General features: G+C 60.7%; 2 non-coding genes and 1 pseudogene across 2 annotated transcripts; all 3 read right to left on the bottom strand.

Moving 5' to 3' along the window:
• Window positions 1–122, bottom strand: part of LOC142791919 (large subunit ribosomal RNA) — a 2,857-nt pseudogene extending 2,735 nt beyond the window's left edge.
• Window positions 123–1,276: 1,154 nt separating this feature from the next.
• Window positions 1,277–1,429, bottom strand: LOC142791923 (5.8S ribosomal RNA). The gene has a single exon (XR_012890506.1). It is a non-coding gene; the product is annotated as a 5.8S ribosomal RNA (ribosomal RNA).
• A 1,719-nt stretch (window positions 1,430–3,148) lies between these two features.
• Window positions 3,149–4,960, bottom strand: LOC142791949 (small subunit ribosomal RNA). Its single transcript, XR_012890530.1, has one exon. It is a non-coding gene; the product is annotated as a small subunit ribosomal RNA (ribosomal RNA).
• Between the last annotated feature and the right edge of the window lie 7,540 nt (window positions 4,961–12,500).

Genomic DNA, 12,500 nt, shown 5'->3' with positions numbered 1-12,500 from the left:
GATTCGGTGCTGGGCTCGGTCCCGTTTCGCTCGCAGCTACTCGGGGAATCCCTGTTGGTTTCTTTTCCTCCGCTTAGTGATATGCTTAAATTCAGCGGGTTGTCTCGCCTGATCTGAGGTCGACAGCGGATACATTCGCTTCCATCAACTTCCTGCACGACCGCGTGCGCTCGCCCTACCAAGTGCGCCCGCAACCCTGTACAGGGCCACTTCTTCACAAGGCTGGCAATCGGCTTCCCCGCTGCACGCGTGCGGCGCACAACCGGTGTGACGTGGAAGTGACGGGACACGTTCGTAAACCCATCGCGAACCGAGTACGACGCCCTACCAAGTGCGCCCGCAACCCTGTACAGGGTCACATCTTCACAAGGCTGGCAAGCGGCATTCCGCTGCGCGCGTGCGTCGTCCGAGCAGTTGCGTGATAAACGACCGTGTCGAAAGCCCAAACACCGCCGAGGCCAGTCGCCGCCGCCGCAAGGGCAGCCACGCAGCCTGGCGAGAGGCATCGTCTCGTGTAGCGTCGCCCCCGCCCCAACTGGAGTGGCCCAGTTTTTTGAACGGGACGGGAACTGCGAAGCACTTAGACCGACGGCGGACTACGACGAGAACGCCTTAAGCTTCGCCAACGTTTCGCCAACTCGTGCGGGAGACTTTTTCCGCTTCGCGGCAAGTCGTCGCGCCGTGCTCTCCGCATCAACCGCGTACGCAGCGAACCGCAAACGTCGGGCGCAGCCTCCTCACCTCCCTGCGCTTTGCGCGCGAACGTTCCCTGTTCGCGCGGCAAAGCCTGGAGGAGGCACGGCCCCGCAGCGTGTTCGAGCGCCCGGTCTACGGGACACCCTGCTTACTTCGAGGGCAACAAGCGCAACGCAAGGCTGCGATCTCGCGCACTTTGCGCACGGCTGGAGAAGCTTTGCTGGCCGGCTTTCGCTCCTCGTGTTTACCGTGCGTTAAAGTTGCGCGTCCGTGGCTCTCGCAGCTCTTGCGCGCCCGGTCGCAGAGAGGAGTACGCAACCTCGACCGCACTTTCCCTGCAGGCTTCCTTCCGACTCGAAGTCCTGCGGCGGTCTCAACGAGGTGCCACATCCTCAATGCAGTCGGTCGCCCCCGTTTCGGTTGGGCTCTGGCACGACGGTCGCCACCGTCTCGCCCTTGAGTGGCCGCTGTTGGCGCTCGCTGTGAGGTGTTCAGCGTGCTGTCCGTGTTGCCGACGCGGTCAAAACGAGTCGACGGCTCACGTTCCCTTGTGCGCCGAAGGCTCTCTTGATATGTGATCCGACCCTCAGACAGACGAAGCCAAGGGAAGACCCAAGGCCGCAATGTGCGTTCAAAGAATCAGTGCTCAGTGTGTCCTGCAATTCACACCAAGTCTCGCAGCTGGCTGCGTTCTTCATCGACCCGAGAACCGAGTGATCCACCGCTTAGAGTCGTGAAAAAGTGTTTGTTCAATTCCGTACAGTCAAAACCAAACGTTTCTGGCACTCGGCCAAACAGTGGCCAAGAAGGGCGCTTTTCAGCGCACGCTTGGACTCCAAAACTCTGCCGCGCCTTTTTCGGCTGCCGCAAATCGAGCAAACGGTGTGTTTCGGACGGCGTTTCGCTTCCGCTACTTGCGAGTGCTTTCGTGGTCCACCCCTCTATAAATACTCGGGAGGCGTCGAAGCCGGTTCTCCAAGCCGGACCCGTAGGTATCGTTGTGTGCTCGCTCTCATTGGCCCGCCTAACCAGAAAATGCCTGCGGTACACCCATTTGGATAAGAGTGCACGCAGATGCGGGCCTCGACGGCTACACATTTCCTCGGGCGGCCGCCTCCCGGCCTCCGTGGAGCGCGGGATGCACGGTCCCATCGACAAGCCTCTCCCGTTTTTACCGTGGCGTCGCGGTTCACCACGGCGGGCGGGTCGGTCTCCTCCGCATAAAAAGGGGGACCCCCGCTTTTTGTTCCACGAAATCGCACAAGCTTTTTTCGCATCCACGGTTTGCCACCGCACACCAAAATGCCGATCCGGCTGCCTACTTTAGCCAACAGGTGGAGCCAGGCGCGCCGTACTTGCGCGGCACTTCCCACGTCCACCGAAGTCGGTGCCAAGGACCACTTTCGGCGCCGGAGCCGCGTACGAGCCTACTCGAGGCGGAAGAACGAAGCCAGCAAGGGCCTGGCCGCAAGTGCGTTCAATTGTCGGGACGTCCAAGTCCCTCGTTCTTCCGTGCTTCCTCTTTCGGCAAGTCGTTGCGGCACCTTCCCAAAGCGCGCAGACCCGCTAATCGCGACGAGCGCGACGTGGCCGTGCCGCCTTTCCCTCGGCAGCAAGCAAAACGCCTGGCAACGTCGACGCTCCCCTAACCGCGATCTCGCACCGTGTTTCGTGTGGCGAATTCAAAAGCCGGCCGGCGCTGCTGCAACCATTACGGTCGGTACGCATACGCCGCGGAGGGCGGGACGGTCATCGGAGCGTGCGGTTCCTCCATCGAGTACTGCGCACCTCGGCCGTCGCATCGCCGTGCCATGACCGGCCGCGCGTCAACGCGAACCGGTGCCAGCGAGATCCCTCGCCTGCAAGAACCGACCGGCAGCCTCCGTCACCCGAGGACGCGGAGGCGCTTGCCGCGGACGGCGGGACGGTATGCACTGGTGCACAGCGGACCCGTCACATCGCCAGTTCCTTGACCGACCGCCGACGCTTGTGCCGTTCCTCTCGTACTTGGCAGTCGCCGCGCGATTGTCGGGTCTCGTTCTTGCACGCTCGAACGGTCGGGAGGGCACTCGGCTGGCGTTTCGGGAACGCGCAGCCTCGCCTTCTACCGACGTAACCACGACTCGCCGTTCGCGCTCCGCCGCTCCTGTTTACAGTACTAGGCGGTCCCGCAGCGGTCGGGTCGCGCATTTCGAGCGCTTCGAGCCACGGTGCAGTGGCGGGTCGAAAGCCGACCTATGAGTGCGTTGCGCCGTTTGTACCCGCGTCCGCCACCTGGCCGACCGTCCAAGGTCGCGGTGTTGGCGTCCGCTGGGCGCAACAATTTGTCACGGGGTGCCGCTCCACATTCAGGCAGCCCCGTGGGGAAAAGCCGACCCCGCGTCCAAACGGGGTCAGCGGCAGAAAGTGTCGGGCGCAGACGCAGCTGAGGCGCTCACCCTTCACAATCCGTTAATGATCCTTCCGCAGGTTCACCTACGGAAACCTTGTTACGACTTTTACTTCCTCTAAATGATCAAGTTTGGTCATCTTTCCAACAGACCGGCGCAACCGAAAGGCCGCGCCGGACATCGGTCCGAAGACCTCACTAAATCATTCAATCGGTAGTAGCGACGGGCGGTGTGTACAAAGGGCAGGGACGTAATCAACGCGAGCTTATGACTCGCGCTTACTGGGAATTCCTCGTTCAAGGGGAACAATTGCAAGCCCCTATCCCAATCACGAAAGAAGTTCCACGGGTTACCCAGTCTTTTCAGACAGGGATAAAGACACGCTGCTTCCTTCAGTGTAGCGCGCGTGCGGCCCCGGACATCTAAGGGCATCACAGACCTGTTATTGCTCTGTTTCGTGCGGCTAGGAGCCGCTTGTCCCTCTAAGAAGGTTGTAAGGTGCTGGGAACCCCGCACCTATTTAATAGGCTAGAGTCTCGTTCGTTATCGGAATTAACCAGACAAATCGCTCCACCAACTAAGAACGGCCATGCACCACCATCCACCGAATCAAGAAAGAGCTCTCAATCTGTCAATCCTCCCAGTGTCCGGGCCGGGTAAGTTTTCCCGTGTTGAGTCAAATTAAGCCGCAGGCTCCACTCCTGGTGGTGCCCTTCCGTCAATTCCTTTAAGTTTCAGCTTTGCAACCATACTTCCCCCGGAACCCAAATACTTTGGTTTCCCGGAAGCTGCCCGCCGAGTCATTTGAGTAACTCAGGCGGATCGCTGGTTGGCATCGTTTATGGTCAGAACTAGGGCGGTATCTGATCGCCTTCGAACCTCTGACTTTCGTTCTTGATCAATGAAAACATTCTTGGCAAATGCTTTCGCAGTAGTTCGTCTTGCGACGGTCCAAGAATTTCACCTCTAGCGCCGCAATACGAATGCCCCCGTCCGTCCCTCTTAATCATTACCTCGTATTCCAAAAACCAACAGAACAGAAACGAGGTCTTGTTCTATTATTCCATGCAAGTTTATTCAGGCGACTCGCCTGCGTTGAGCACTCTAATTTTTTCAAAGTAAAAGCACCGGCCATCTCGAGGCACACAATGAAGTGCACCAAGAAAGAACCGGCATGATGTTCAGTCCGAGCCGTCGCATCGGGTAGATGCACTACTCGTCTGGAACTGAGATCCAACTACGAGCTTTTTAACCGCAGCAGCTTTAGTATACGCTATTGGAGCTGGAATTACCGCGGCTGCTGGCACCAGACTTGCCCTCCAATTGATCCTCGTTAAAGGATTTAGAGTGTACTCATTTCAATTACGGGGCCTCAAAAGAGTCCCGTATTGTTATTTTTCGTCACTACCTCCCCGTGCCGGGAGTGGGTAATTTGCGCGCCTGCTGCCTTCCTTGGATGTGGTAGCCGTTTCTCAGGCTCCCTCTCCGGAATCGAACCCTGATTCTCCGTTACCCGTAACAACCATGGTAAGCAAGTAACCTACCATCGAAAGTTGATAAGGCAGACACTTGAAAGAAACGTCGCCGGCTCGTGGCCATGCGATCAGCACAAAGTTATCCAGAGTCACCACACAATACGGGCCGAAACCCGATCGATCTTGGTCTAATAAAAGCACCCGTTACCCAAAGGGCTCCAGGCTCACTGCATGTATTAGCTCTAGAATTGCCACAGTTATCCAAGTAGGAAGAAACGATCTAAGGAACCATAACTGATTTAATGAGCCATTCGCGGTTTCGCCTTATTTCGGCATCTTAGACATGCATGGCTTAATCTTTGAGACAAGCATATGATTACTGGCAGGATCAACCAGGTAATCGTTCGACTGCGCGTCCGTCCTCGCCCTCGGCGGGCCGGACGCAGTCTGTGTGCGGCGGAGGCACCTTCAGGCGCCCCAACACGCTTATTTTGCACTCCGAGATGACGGCGTTCGAGCTCGCTACGGCACAACCTTCCCGAAAGACGAGTGGGAGCCGTGCGGCAAGAAGCACGTTCATGCTCGCTCTTTTTCGTTGCATCGACTCGGTCGCGCCGTGCGGGTTGCCCAAGCCCGCTGCACTGTCGGTGGACCGGCCGGAACTAGCAACGGAGCCGAGACTGCAAAGCCGCCAGACGACGGGTCACGCCCGCGTCTTCGGCGCTTTCGCATCTGAATCGCCCGAGGACGACACGGAACACACCTCGATATCGTGGTAAAACGGCACGTCCGACAACCAGCCCCTAACGCATCAAGCGGATGAGGCTGCAGACGACTGCGTGGATTCCCCTGGAGCAGACCCGAGGACACGCTTGACGAGGCCGAAGCCCGCCGCATATCAGACACCCGGTCGCTTTCGCGTACGCCGCTCACGAGAACCCCCACATAATAGCAGCGATAAGTACCAGACCTCCTTGGGCCCTAATACGAGCGTACTCGAGAAAATTTCACCGCGGGTGTGCCCCGAAACGTGTGGCATGTTGAGCGTGCCACAAGTCTACGTCGCTCTCAAACCCCGCCGAGGTCGTAGAATTTGCGACCCTACTCACGAAATTCCCACCGAGGATACGGCCGCAAACGTACCGCACCTTGGGTAGGCCACGAGTTTGTGCAACACTACGCTGACGGCACAGCACCGAGGTCGTGCGCGCACGCACGGGAAAATTCCGCCGCGGTTTCTGCCGAAAACGTGAGGCACCACGACTCTCCGCAAGTTCGCGTCGACTGCGAAAGACCGAAGTCGTGAACGACGTGTCCGCTACTCGCCGCCGACACGCTGGACACCAAACGTACAACGACTCGACGGCGTCGTAGAGGCCCACGACGCGGTTTTCCTTAACGACGTCTCGGCGTGGCACCGACAGGTTAGAACGGCCGACCAACGTTCCCTGTCCGCCGTTCGGCTCAGTCGAAGGGCTCGGCGACTTCGGCAACGCTGCGAAGCCGCACGGTGACGCACGCCATGTCCCCATTTTTTTTTTTCTTTCTGCGTCTGCCGGGGTGCCCCTATAATAGCAGCGATAAGCACCCAGACCGCCGTGGGTCGCTCGCCCCGGCTGACGTGGTTTTTCGTACTCCTGCGGCGGTCGCCGTCAAGCACGTCCAAATACGCTACTTTCGTGGGCGCATTCACGCTCTTTCGCTTCGCCGGAGTGCCAGCACTCACTCTGCCAAAAACGGCGAACATCCGAGCGGCGGTTCCCACTTTTGCGTCGGCGTCGCAAACCCCGCCCCGGCAGACGAGGTTTGCCGTACTCGTGCGACGGTGGCCGGCGGGCACGTCGAAAGACGCCGATATCGTGCGCGAATTGGCGCACCTTGGCTTCACCGGAGTGCCGCCACTGACTCCTCCAAAAACGGCGAAGATCCGAGCGGCGCTTCCCACTTTCGCATCGGCGTCCCGAACTCCGCCCCGGCTGACGCGGTTTACCGTACTCGTGCGACGGTCGCCGGCGAGCACGTGGAAAGACGCCGATATCGTGCCCGAATCGGCTCCGTTCGGCTTCGCCGGAGTGCCAGCACTGGCTCGGCGAAAGACGACGAACATCCGAGCGACGGTTCTCACTATTGCGTACGCGTCGCAAACCCCGCCCCGGCAGACGCACTTTGCCGTACTCGTGCGACGGTCGCCGGCGAGCACGTAGAAAGACGCCGATATCGTGCCGGAATCGGCCCCGTTTGGCTTCGCCGGAGTGCCAGCACTCACTCGGCCACAAACGGCGAACATCCGAGCGGCGGTTCCCACTTAGCCGTCGGCGTCCCGAACTCCGCCCCGGCAGACGCGGTTGCCGAGCTCGTGCGACTAGCGACCGCGAAGCCGTCTCGCGACGCCGCTTTCGTGCGCGGCTCCCACTGCGACCTGGGTCACCCGAGGTCGACGAGCAAAAAAGAATGTCGAAAAAAATTTTTTTTTTTTTTTGCGTCTGCCGGGGTGCCCCTATAATAGCAGCGATAAGCACCCAGACCGCCATGGGTCGCTCGCCCCGGCTGACGTGGTTTTTCGTTTTCCTGCGGTGGTCGTCGTCAAGCACGTCCAAACACGCCACTTTCGTGGGCGCATTCGCGCTCTTTCGCTTCGCCGGAGTGCCAGCACTCACTCTGCCAAAAACGGCGAACATCCGAGCGGCGGTTCCCACTTTTGCGTCGGCGTCGCAAACCCCGCCCCGGCAGACGAGGTTTGCCGTACTCGTGCGACGGTGGCCGGCGGGCACGTCGAAAGACGCCGATATCGTGCGCGAATTGGCGCACCTTGGCTTCACCGGAGTGCCGCCACTGACTCCTCCAAAAACGGCGAAGATCCGAGCGGCGCTTCCCACTTTCGCATCGGCGTCCCGAACTCCGCCCCGGCTGACGCGGTTTACCGTACTCGTGCGACGGTCGCCGGCGAGCACGTGGAAAGACGCCGATATCGTGCCCGAATCGGCTCCGTTCGGCTTCGCCGGATTGCCAGCACTGGCTCGGCGAAAGACGACGAACATCCGAGCGACGGTTCTCACTATTGCGTACGCGTCGCAAACCCCGCCCCGGCAGACGCACTTTGCCGTACTCGTGCGACGGTCGCCGGCGAGCACGTAGAAAGACGCCGATATCGTGCCGGAATCGGCCCCGTTTGGCTTCGCCGGAGTGCCAGCACTCACTCGGCCACAAACGGCGAACATCCGAGCGGCGGTTCCCACTTAGCCGTCGGCGTCCCGAACTCCGCCCCGGCAGACGCGGTTGCCGAGCTCGTGCGACTAGCGACCGCGAAGCCGTCTCGCGACGCCGCTTTCGTGCGCGGCTCCCACTGCGACCTGGGTCACCCGAGGTCGACGAGCAAAAAAGAATGTCGAAAAAAATTTTTTTTTTTTTTTTGCGTCTGCCGGGGTGCCCCTATAATAGCAGCGATAAGCACCCAGACCGCCATGGGTCGCTCGCCCCGGCTGACGTGGTTTTTCGTTTTCCTGCGGTGGTCGTCGTCAAGCACGTCCAAACACGCCACTTTCGTGGGCGCATTCGCGCTCTTTCGCTTCGCCGGAGTGCCAGCACTCACTCTGCCAAAAACGGCGAACATCCTAGTGGCGGTTCCCACTTTTGCGTCGGCGTCGCCAACCCCGCCCCGGCATACGCGGTTTGCCGTACTCGTGCGGCGGTGGCCGGCGGGCACGTCGAAAGACACCGATATCGTGCGCGAGTCGATGCTTCTTGGTCTCGCAGGAGGGCCGCCACTCACTCCTGCAAAAACGGCGAAGATCCGAGCGGCGCTTCCCACTTTTTCGTCGGCGTCGCAAACCTCGCCCCGGCAGACGCGCTTTGCCGTACTCGTGCGACGGTCGCCGGCGAGCACGTCGAAATACGCCGATATCGTGCCCGAATCGGCCCCGTTTCGCTTCGCCGGAGTGCCAGCACTCGCTCGGCCAAAGACGACGAACATCCGAGCGACGGTTCCCACTATTGCGTACGCGCGTCGCGAACCCCGCCCCGGCAGACGCGGTTTGCCGTACTCGTGCGGCGGTGGCCGGCGGGCACGTCGAAAGACGCCGATATCGTGCACGAATTGGCGCTCCTTGGCTTCACCGGAGTGCCAGCACTCACTCGGCCAAAAACGGCGAACATCCGAGCAGCGGTACCCACTTAGCCGTCGGCATCCCGAACTCCGCGCCGGCTGACGCGGTTGCCGAGCTCGTGCGACTAGCGACCGCGAACGCGTCTCGCGACGCCGCTTTCGTGCGCGGCTCCCATTGCGACCTGGGTTACCCGAGCTCGACCAGCAAAAAAGAAGGTCGAAAATTTTTTTTTTTTTTTCTGCGTCTGCCGGGGTGCCCCTATAATAGCAGCGATAAGCACCCAGACCGCCGTGTGTCGCTCGCCCCGGCTGACGTGGTTTTTCGTACTCCTGCAGCGGTCGCCGTCACGCACGTCCAAATACGCCACTTTCGTGGGCGCATTCGCGCTCTTTCGCGTCGCCGGAGTGCCAGCACTCACTCTGCCAAAAACGGCCAACATCCGAGCGGCGGTTCCCACTTTTGCGTCGGCGTCGTAAACCCCGCCCCGGCAGACGCGGTTTGCCCTACTCGTGCGACGGTCGCCGGCGAGCGCGTCGAAAAGACGCCGATATCGTGCGCTAATTGGCGCTCCCTGGCTTCTCCGGAGTGCCGCCACTCACTCCTCCAAAAACGGCGAAGATCCGAGCGGCGTTCTCCACTTTCGCATCGGCGTCCCGAACTCCGCCCGGGCTGACGCGGTTTACCGTACTCGTGCGACGGTCGCCGGCGGGCACGTCGAAAGACGCCGATATCGTGCCGTAATCGGCCCCGTTTGGCTTCGCCCGTGTGCCAGCACTCACTCGGCCAAAAACGGCGAACATCCGAGCAGCGTTTCCCACTTTCGCATCGGCGTCCCGAAGCCCGCCCCGGCAGACGCGGTTTGCCCTACTCGAGCGACGGTCGCCGGCGATCACGTCGAAAGGCGCCGAATTCGTGCACGAATCGATGCTTCTTGGTCTCGCAGGAGGGCCGCCACTCACTCCTGCAAAAACGGCGAAGATCCGAGTTGCGCTTCCCACTTTTTCGTCGGCGTCCCGAACTACGCCCCGGCTGACGCGGTTTACCGTACTCGTGCGACGGTCGCCGGCGGGCACTTCAAAATACGCCGATTTCGTGGGCGCATTCACGCTGTTTCGCTTCCCCGGAGTGCCAACACTCACTCTGCCGAAAGCGGCGATCATCCGAGCGGCGGTTCCCACTTTTGCGTCGGCTTCGCAAACGGCGCCCCGGCAGACGCGCTCGTGCGACGTACTCGTGCGACGGTCGCCGGCGAGCACGTCGAAAGACGCCGATATCGTGCTCGAATCGACCCCGTTTCGCTTCGCCGGAGTGCTGCCAGTCACGGCGCAGAAAACGGCGAACAAGTGTTTTTTTTTTTTTTTTTCCTAGAATTTGTGTTATAGAAGGCACATTTGATATCGGACGATAATTTTCAACTTTATCACGCGCACCGATTTTCGTGTAGAGGTTTGCAAGTTTATGGGAATTTCTCCACTTGGAATAATGCGATTTAGTAGTACTACGAGAACTTCATGGATGTACTCAAGGGTACGGGGCAAGTCAGTTACGTCAACACCTGCAGATTTTTTACACTTCAAACTGAAAATTGTTGGTTGTGAGTCCTCGTGTGATATTAAAGGCCGATTCGCTAACACATAGAACAAAGAAAGAAAGGAAGAAAAAACGCCCGCGCTCGCTCAAGAAACCTGGGTTCGCAACAAGTGGCAACAACAAGCAACCGAGCGAGTGCGCCAAAACCCGTGGCGGCCGAACAAACGCGAAGTCCCAACCGCGTCAGCCGGGGCGGCACGGGACAGGAAAAATCACTTCAGCCGGGGCGGCGGGGCACCGAATAAACCTCGTCACCTCGTCGCAGGATAAAAGAGGAAACAAAAAGTCTAAACAGCGTCTGCTGGAGCGAATGCGTAATAAAACAACAACAACAACAAAAAAAAAAAACACCCGCGCTCAAGAAGTCTGCAATCACCACAAAAGGCGACTGTGACCGAGCAGCGTCAGCCGGGGCCGTGCGGAAACGGAAAAACCGCGACTACCGGGGCGTCGAGGCACCGAAAAATCCACTTCAGCCGCGGCGAAAAAAAAAAACAAAAAGAAAGACGGAGGGGGGGGGGGAACCACGTCTGCCGGGGCGAAGGAAAAAAAAAAACGCGTCTGCCGGGGCGAGCCCGGGTGCGGCACCACCGGGAAAACTGTGGCAAACAGACATGGCGATCGAGTGAGTGGGCCGCCAGCCAGGCTCAGCCAAAAAGTGCAAAGTCCGAACTGCGTCAGCCGGGGCGGCAAAAACCACGTCAGCCGGGGCGGCGCAAAAAACCGCGTCTGCCGGGGCGGCACGAAACCGCGTCAGCCGGGGCGGCGCGAAAACTGCGTCAGCCGGGGCGAAAGAAAAAAAAAAAAAAACGCGTCTGCCGGGGCGAGCCCGGGTGCGGCACCACCGGGAAAACTGTGGCAAACAGACATGGCGATCGAGTGAGTGGGCCGCCAGCCAGGCACAGCCGAAAAGTGCAAAGTCCGAACCGTGTCAGCCGGGGCGGCAAAAAACCGCGTCAGCCGGGGCGGCGCAAAAAACCGCGTCTGCCGGGGCGGCACGAAACCGCGTCTGCCGGGGCGGCGCGAAAACTGCGTCAGCCGGGGCGAGCCCGGGTGCGGCACCACCGGGAAAACTGTGGCAAACAGACATGGCGATCGAGTGAGTGGGCCGCCAGCCAGGCTCAGCCAAAAAGTGCCAAGTCCGAACTGCGTCAGCCGGGGCGGCAAAAAACCGCGTCAGCCGGGGCGGCGCAAAAAACCGCGTCTGCCGGGGCGGCGCGAAAACCGCGTCTGCCGGGGCGGCGCGAAAACTGCGTCAGCCGGGGCGAAAGAAAAAAAAAAACGCGTCTGCCGGGGCGAGCCCGGGTGCGGCACCACCGGGAAAACTGTGGCAAACAGACATGGCGATCGAGTGAGTGGGCCGCCAGCAAGGCTCAGCCAAAAAGTGCTAAGTCCGAACTGCGTCAGCTGGGGCGGCAAAAAACCGCGTCTGCCGGGGCGGCACGAAACCGCGTCAGCCGGGGCGGCGCGAAAACCGCGTCTGCCGGGGCGGCACGAAACCGCGTCAGCCGGGGCGGCGCGAAAACTGCGTCAGCCGGGGCGAGCCCGGGTGCGGCACCACCGGGAAAACTGTGGCAAACAGACATGGCGATCGAGTGAGTGGGCCGCCAGCCAGGCACAGCCGAAAAGTGCTAAGTCCGAACTGCGTCAGCCGGGGCGGCAAAAACCGCGTCAGCCGGGGCGGCGCGAAAACCGCGTCTGCCGGGGCGGCACGAAACCGCGTCAGCCGGGGCGGCGCGAAAACTGCGTCAGCCGGGGCGAGCCCGGGTGCGGCACCACCGGGAAAACTGTGGCTAACAGACATGGCGATCGAGTGAGTGGGCCACCAGCCAGGCTCAGCCAAAAAGTGCTAAGTCCGAACTGCGTCAGCCGGGGCGGCAAAAACCGCGTCAGCCGGGGCGGCGCAAAAAACCGCGTCTGCCGGGGCGGCACGAAACCGCGTCAGCCGGGGCGGCGCGAAAACTGCGTCAGCCGGGGCGAAAGAAAAAAAAAAAACGCGTCTGCCGGGGCGAGCCCGGGTGCGGCACCACCGGGAAAACTGTGGCAAACAGACATGGCGATCGAGTGAGTGGGCCGCCAGCCAGGCACAGCCGAAAAGTGCCAAGTCCGAACTGCGTCAGCCGGGGCGGCAAAAAACCGCGTCAGCCGGGGCGGCGCAAAAAACCGCGTCTGCCGGGGCGGCACGAAACCGCGTCAGCCGGGGCGGCGCGAAAACTGCGTCAGCCGGGGCGAGCCCGGGTGCGGCA

This window comes from Rhipicephalus microplus, unplaced genomic scaffold (genome assembly GCF_043290135.1).
Source record: "Rhipicephalus microplus isolate Deutch F79 unplaced genomic scaffold, USDA_Rmic scaffold_199, whole genome shotgun sequence".
Lineage (NCBI taxonomy): Eukaryota > Metazoa > Arthropoda > Arachnida > Ixodida > Ixodidae > Rhipicephalus > Rhipicephalus microplus.
The sequence above is the reverse complement of the archived record's forward strand: the minus strand, read 5'-3'. Positions and strand labels throughout refer to the sequence as shown.